This window comes from Oxyura jamaicensis, chromosome 2 (assembly GCF_011077185.1).
Source record: "Oxyura jamaicensis isolate SHBP4307 breed ruddy duck chromosome 2, BPBGC_Ojam_1.0, whole genome shotgun sequence".
NCBI classification, from domain to species: Eukaryota; Metazoa; Chordata; class Aves; order Anseriformes; family Anatidae; genus Oxyura; species Oxyura jamaicensis.
The window spans coordinates 105,789,194-105,795,908 of record NC_048894.1 but is presented as its reverse complement, the minus strand read 5'-3'; the positions used below and the strand labels follow the sequence as shown (position 1 = coordinate 105,795,908).

General features: G+C 34.9%; 1 long non-coding RNA gene across 2 annotated transcripts; it reads left to right on the top strand.

Moving 5' to 3' along the window:
* Positions 1–8: 8 nt before the first annotated feature.
* LOC118162361 lies at positions 9–6,193 on the top strand. Of its 2 annotated transcripts, none has more exons than XR_004748417.1 (2): positions 9–148; positions 4,458–6,193. It is a non-coding gene; the product is annotated as an uncharacterized LOC118162361 (long non-coding RNA). The 2 variants fall into 2 exon arrangements; XR_004748418.1 differs by having other exon boundaries at positions 4,445–6,193.
* Positions 6,194–6,715: the final 522 nt, after the last annotated feature.

The window sequence follows — 6,715 nt, the reverse complement described above, 5'->3', positions numbered from 1 at the left end:
GCAGTGGAGATTTCAGCATTTTTACCTGATGATGTGTTTAACAACTTCTTTCATCACTGCAACATATTAACAATTATTTTTATAAAGTTGCTCTCATGTAGAGACAAAGTGAGAGGACATCAGGCTGACTATTACATCTACATCATTGGTATGTATTACTTTCCTTTAATTCTCCTTTTTACTGTTCCCTGGGGTTGATTCTTTGCCTACTCATTTACAGTTTCTTTTTCTTTTCTTTCTTTCTTCTTCTTCTTCTTCTTTTTTTTTTTTTTTTATTTTCCCAATTTTCTTCTTCCTTTTGTCTGCTCCTTCCCTTTTGGAATATTCTTCTTTCAGATTTCAGTTTTTTCACATATAGTTCTTACTACTTCTGCACACTTTTGCTCATTTTTTTTTCACTCCTCAGTATCCTTCACTTTGAAAACATCGTTCTTCTAATAGTACATTAACTCACTATCCAGCCTCTCTAATACTGAATTCCAACTGCTATCCCTTTCTACTTTATTTAAAAGGGAAATAACACTACCACCACCACAGGCTTTAAAGAGAAATTATTGAAATGCAGTGCACTTAGACAAACTTAGATTTGATCTTACAGTAACTTTATATGTAATTCAGCAACTAACTTACAATAACATGACTCAGAAGAGAAAATCATGCGGCAAAACATTACATTGAATGGGAAATGATTCAGTGAAAACATTATTCAGAGTAGGCAATTACCGAGTGAAGATATTATCCACAGCAGACAATTACTCAGTAAAAATATTATACAGTGCAGGCAAATATTCAAGCAAACATTTGACAAGGACAGCAATTATTCAATAAACAATCATAATTGCACCCAATGGAGCACACTTGCCATAAACAGCACAAATAATTAGCAGACAAAGAATGTTACTATGACTGCCCAACTTTTTGCTAATTTACATGGCAGCTAAGCTCTTCAGGACAATCAGAATCTGTCAGTGAGGGACAACTTGTTTTTCCTTTTGTCTCTTCAGTTCTGGGAAGTAATATCACAATTCTATCAATTTTAATGAAGAAGCAAGTTTAACTTCATTGGTTTTCTGGAGTTAGTCAGGAATAAGGAATGAACATTTTTTTTTTTTTTTTTTTTTCCTGTTTGTTCTAACAGTTGTATTTTTTCTTCAAATTTCTTCAAATTTATCCAGTTTTATGCTTTCAAACCACAAACTCATTTCTTTCTGCATAAAGGCATTTCATACATTCCATTTATTTTTGCATTAAGTTCCTACTCATGCTTTTTAGAGCAGAAAGGTGCAGCTCTGTTTCTTTTATCCTGGAACTATCATTTCTCCTTCTGCTTTGCTCACTAGATCAGATGTTTTTTTTTTTTCTCATGCCATTCATCTTATGAACCTCTATTTCTTCTTTCAGACATTCTCAAACTCTGCTCTCAACTGTTTTCTTTTCTTTTCTTTTCTTTTAGGCATTTCATTATTTCCTGTTACTAGCCTCCACAGTACCTTCACAAAATCCATTTTTTGTTTGAAAAATCGTATATTTTTGATGATTGCCTGGTTAATGTATAGTTTTTTATCTCTCATCTTGCTTTGTTGCTTAATGACACATGTTGAAGCAATTCATTTGATTGAATTATGGTCTATTCTGTTGCTGAGTTATTTTTGTCCATGAAAATGCTAATTCCTTTGAGTATATTTTAGCTTTCCAAGCACCTATATTTAAAGATAAATAGCAAAAATGACTTGTATAAAAAAATAAATAAAAAATCAGAAGAGTTGTTGGGATCATGTAGCTGGATTAGCCACATTAGTATTATTACACTGACTCTTGTGGTAGATTAAGGTAATTGATACTACAATCAGGGTTCACAGGTTTAAATGCATCAAAAACATGTATAATTATTCTCATCTTATTTTTTTTAAGAGAAATTGGCAGTGACAATTTGAAGTATCAACGTATTGCAACCACACGGCCGTCAGAGTTTCTATATAACTTGGTAAAGTGACAAACTATACTGAAAAAGACACTTGTTCTCTTGCAGAGTGCCTGCACAGGGATTTACATCACCATAGCTGCATGGTATACTTTTCCCAGCAGAGTTCTTCTGTCCAATTTCCCTATGAGGACAGCCTTTCAGTGATGTAACATTAGCAGTGCCGTGGGAGCAGCCCTCCAAGTCATAAAATATTTAAAATTAAATTATTAAAATTTAAAACTTTTAAATACTCAGGGAAATCTGTGCAATGAAACTGGATAGTTTTCATTGGAATACACCAAGTGTTTTCTACCTGTCCCTCTCTGAAAGTCACCAAAGTCCAGGCAAGTAAAGGCATAAAATTCTCTTTTGGCTTGTCTCCTGTTTTCTAATAGTAAGAAAAATCATTTATAATTTTATGCATTACCTTAAATACATTTCTAGTTTCAAAATAACAGCAATAAATAACAAAAGTCACCCTGCATCTCCCTAATTCCTATCATCTTTCTTTCAGCTCAAATATGCATAACATTTGCTTGAATCTTTCTAACAGAATAACTTCAAAAATTTAGGAAGCTTTTTCTGGGCCTTGTTTTATTTCATCTAGCTGCAAGTCAGGATTAATGTAACATAAGGAAATTAAAACATTTAGAAAAATGAGACAAAACAAAAGAGAGTAAGAAGGAAAATCTGTATCTTGCCCACTCTACACTGTCCACTCAACCATGAACACAGGCTCCAACAAAGTCATTGCCTGAAACATCTTTTTCTCTCTCTTTAAATTTCTTGGAATTGTTCATAATTCCTATATTCTGTAATCTTTGTGAACTAGTTTATAACAGGTCTCTACTCATATAACTCAATTTACATTAATCCATATACACTTCTGTAAAGTTAAAATCAAGCCCAGACATTCTTTTCACAAGCTATGTTTGAACTGATAATTTTCTCTTTTCTAGCTCTGTAGAACAAAGGAAAATTTGTTAAGAAACTTCACTAGTTTTAGTGTCAAGTAAACCAGAAACCTGCTCTGAGTCACCTCTTCCAATGAGAATCATTCACACCTCATTAGACAACTACTAGTTGTAATGTATGGATTTGACCCCTGATTCACACACCTCATTCATTGGCTAATAAACTCTCTTTTTTCTTTTGGGAAAAGGACATAATTTTAAACCTTCAAGAGACTGGAAATATGTGGAAATGATAATAAAATATACTTGCTCAGTGTCAACTTCTCAGCTGATGACTCACAATAAAATATCTCAAAATGTAACCTAAAAGAGGTCTTGTGTTACATGCCAAGCTTCCACTAAATTGCTTACAGACAAATGTTGATCTCACTCAGAAAGGGTAGATTATAGACAGTATGAGACTGTTCCTCACTGTTAAAACACTTACTGCTTGTCTGATTACATTCTCACCATTCTCACTTTTTTTTTTTTTTTTTTTTTTTTTTTGTGCTCGTGGCTTACCATAAGTACCTCTGGGTACTTCCTGGGCACAGTAAGATCACAGCAGTGCATTTGGGCGAAAACTACCTGGTTAAAGCACTGGACTGAGACCAAAGAGGTAAATGTTATAGCCTCAGTTTAATATAAAGTTTTCCCTCTCACCTTGAGCTAATCACATAGGAGTAATGTCAAAGAAACACTCTGTTCTGTAACAGTGCTCTAACAAAGCCCTTTATCTGAAGGCCATTTATGTTCAGAAAAGATGAGTGCAAATGGGAATAGAAGGAGATGATCTGGGTGAATAAGGTCAATCTTATGAGAAAAGACTAAAAAGAGATAGCCCTGTTTAGCTAGCTAAAAGAAAGACAATGCAGGAGCTTTACCTGTGTACATATACATGGATATACAGAAATAGATGAAGGAAGGAGTGAAAGAAATAATGAAAGAAAGAAAGCTATTAATACTGAAGGACAAAGTTAGTGCAGGATTCATGGATCTGTAGTAATAATGGCTATAATTATGATAATAGCAATTCACTGTCACAGGAAAAAGTGTGCCTGTTATTAGGAATTGCGTAGAGAAGAGTACTAAATTCATGATAAAATTGTGGCCATTTGTGGTAGTACAGATCAGGACTTGACTGTGCAGAGTTTCCTGACTGCAGGGTCTCTGCTATACTTGTTTGTTTAAAAACAAACAAAAACATACATATAAATGTTATAACATCCTCTTTCACAGCACCTTTTTTGACTGAACTAAAGGACGGTAGTAAGAATCTGTCAGTTTTCTTTCTTTCTTTCCTTTTTTTTTTTTTAAAAAAAAATTCTGGTTCTGCCTCAAATTTCCTTTAATTTCTCACTACCCTGCCAATCTTTTCCGCCTTTTCTTTGCTCATATTTACATGGGTGACAGTTTCTGTCTACAGCTGTTATCCTTTTGATGTTATTGCCCTTTGTTTGTGATTGTCTGACTTTTTCTCTGTCTCTGCTTCTATCATGTTCTGATTTGTATTTTTCCCTTTAAACAGCAAATGCCTTCAGTGTTCAAATTGCATCACTGACCTTCCCTTCTGTTGCAAGAACTTGGTATTTAAGAACTCTAAGAATTTAGAAAGAAGGAGAATATGGAGTACGGATGTGTGCTGACATTTCAACTCCTCTGAGCTTTCCTGGAAACTCACAGTGACAATAAACACCTGGAGTTCTCCATCACACTGTTCTTTTGCTTTGCTTCTTTGGCAGCAGAGGAATGTCTTTGACACCTGTGGGCTGGCATCCTCTGCAATCTAGATCTCCAGAAGATATAAACAATCCTAACACTGCTACCTTCAATGCAGCCACAGACCTGAGCCTTAAAACTACAGTCATAACCTTAGAGACAAGTAAGGAAATATTCAAGTTGTCTTCAGAATCTGTTGACTACAGTTATTCCTCAAAATGGAGAGTTTAGCCATGACGGTCTCTCTCATGCTGTTTGTTACTTGTATAATGAATGGACCATGGTGTATTCAGATACTGCCCCAGTCCTAATGAACTCTTTTCAGCAGTTGCGAATGGAAGAGCAGCTTCAGGATCATAGGGAATGTAAGGAGGGACAACAATGCCACTTATAATCAGGATGGAGTGATCTGGCTTATTCCAACTAATCCAAACAATTGGCTTCCCTGTAAGTAAAAATTCTAATTTCCATTCCATGATAATGCTTTTGCAGTTATCAAAATGTATAAATGGCTATAGATGATTGGAAAGAGAGATGATTCAGCCTATTTTTCATAGTAACTATAATTGCAAATACAGTTGATGTAGACAATGGGCCCAATCTCTGCTTAAAACTCGCCCTTTTATTTAGGCCTGTTGTTTAATTACTTCTGAGACATCCTTCAAACTTTGCTCTTGATATCTAGGAGAAATGCTAGTTCCTCCCACATAATGCAAGTGATGTTCAGACACAACCCTGGACTAGAAGACCACCCTTGTGAAGAACAACTTATCTTTTATTCCTGATTTATCCACATTTTTATTATCTTCACGAGCTCCCAGCCTTGTGATCATCCATAAGAGTTCTTTTTGATTCTCTTCCGAGACGCCATTTTTCATTAAAGCAAATTCACAAGAGGATGTAAAAAGCCTGCTTCAGCTATTTCTTGATTATCATTGAAGTATCATTGCACCTTTCATACCTGGCAGTGATGACTCCACAGCTCTCAAAAGTCATTCTTTTTGAGATGGTCTAACCAATGTAGATGTAATTATGATAATCTGTTTTCAAAAAAAAACTTGTTAACTTTGACAGCAGCAGCTTCTATTTCAGACCTGATGAACGCCTTGTGGGTCTAAAAACTACTCAATTTTTTCCAAGTATGTTAGCAGATCTAACCAAAAAAATCAGACCTAGATCTAGTGAGATTACAATCTTGCCTTTGTTTTCTTTCACCTTGGAGAAATGGAACCTTCTAAACTCATACTTAAATTTTATGTGAATCTTGGGACTGAATCTTGGCTTAAACTCACTTTGTTGTCATACTAGGAAAATCTTGGGGGTCCAGTGTTCCATAGCCTGGCTCTTGATGATTGAACAGTGAGAATTTTAGAATGGAAGTTTCAATCCTCTGCTTAATATTAGCAGAATGAATGGAGGAAAATGTTACTCATTTAGATGTGTTCTATATGGAAGATCAAACTAATATATGAGAGTATTGCACTGAAAATTATATCCTGTGGGGCAAAACCCAAGACTCATGCCTGTAAGATAACATAATTTACCCTCTGAGTATATCTGCTAATAATTAACTTCTGTAACTAGTAAAAGAGTACTCCTTATTATGGAGTTGCTTTCTGTCTCTACCACCTCATATTTAATCATTTTACTCCCTGTCTGAATTTCTCAAAAGCTTACATCTACAAATTTTATACCTCAATCTAGAAAGTGTAAATATAAATCATTGTACTTGGGAAGAGTTTTTTTCACCTAACTCCTCCTAGTTCTTGCTTCAAAAGCTCAACAACATGGAAACAAGCTAAAATAATCCCATGATCCTCAACCAGTGGTCTTAGGTGCTCAGTAATATGTATGTAATATGTATGTCCTACAGTTTATGTTCTATTTTACGATTGCCTGAAAGGAACATTTGAAGAGATTCAACGGCCTCTATCCCCAAAATTGTAGCCCTAGCAATTCTCTTTCCAGTAACATATTATACTATGCAGTAAAATCCAATAATGTCTTGCTCAAATTATGTAAGTATGTGAGTGTAGAGGAGAAGCACCTCATCCCAGCAGCTCAACATCTTTCTAATTCC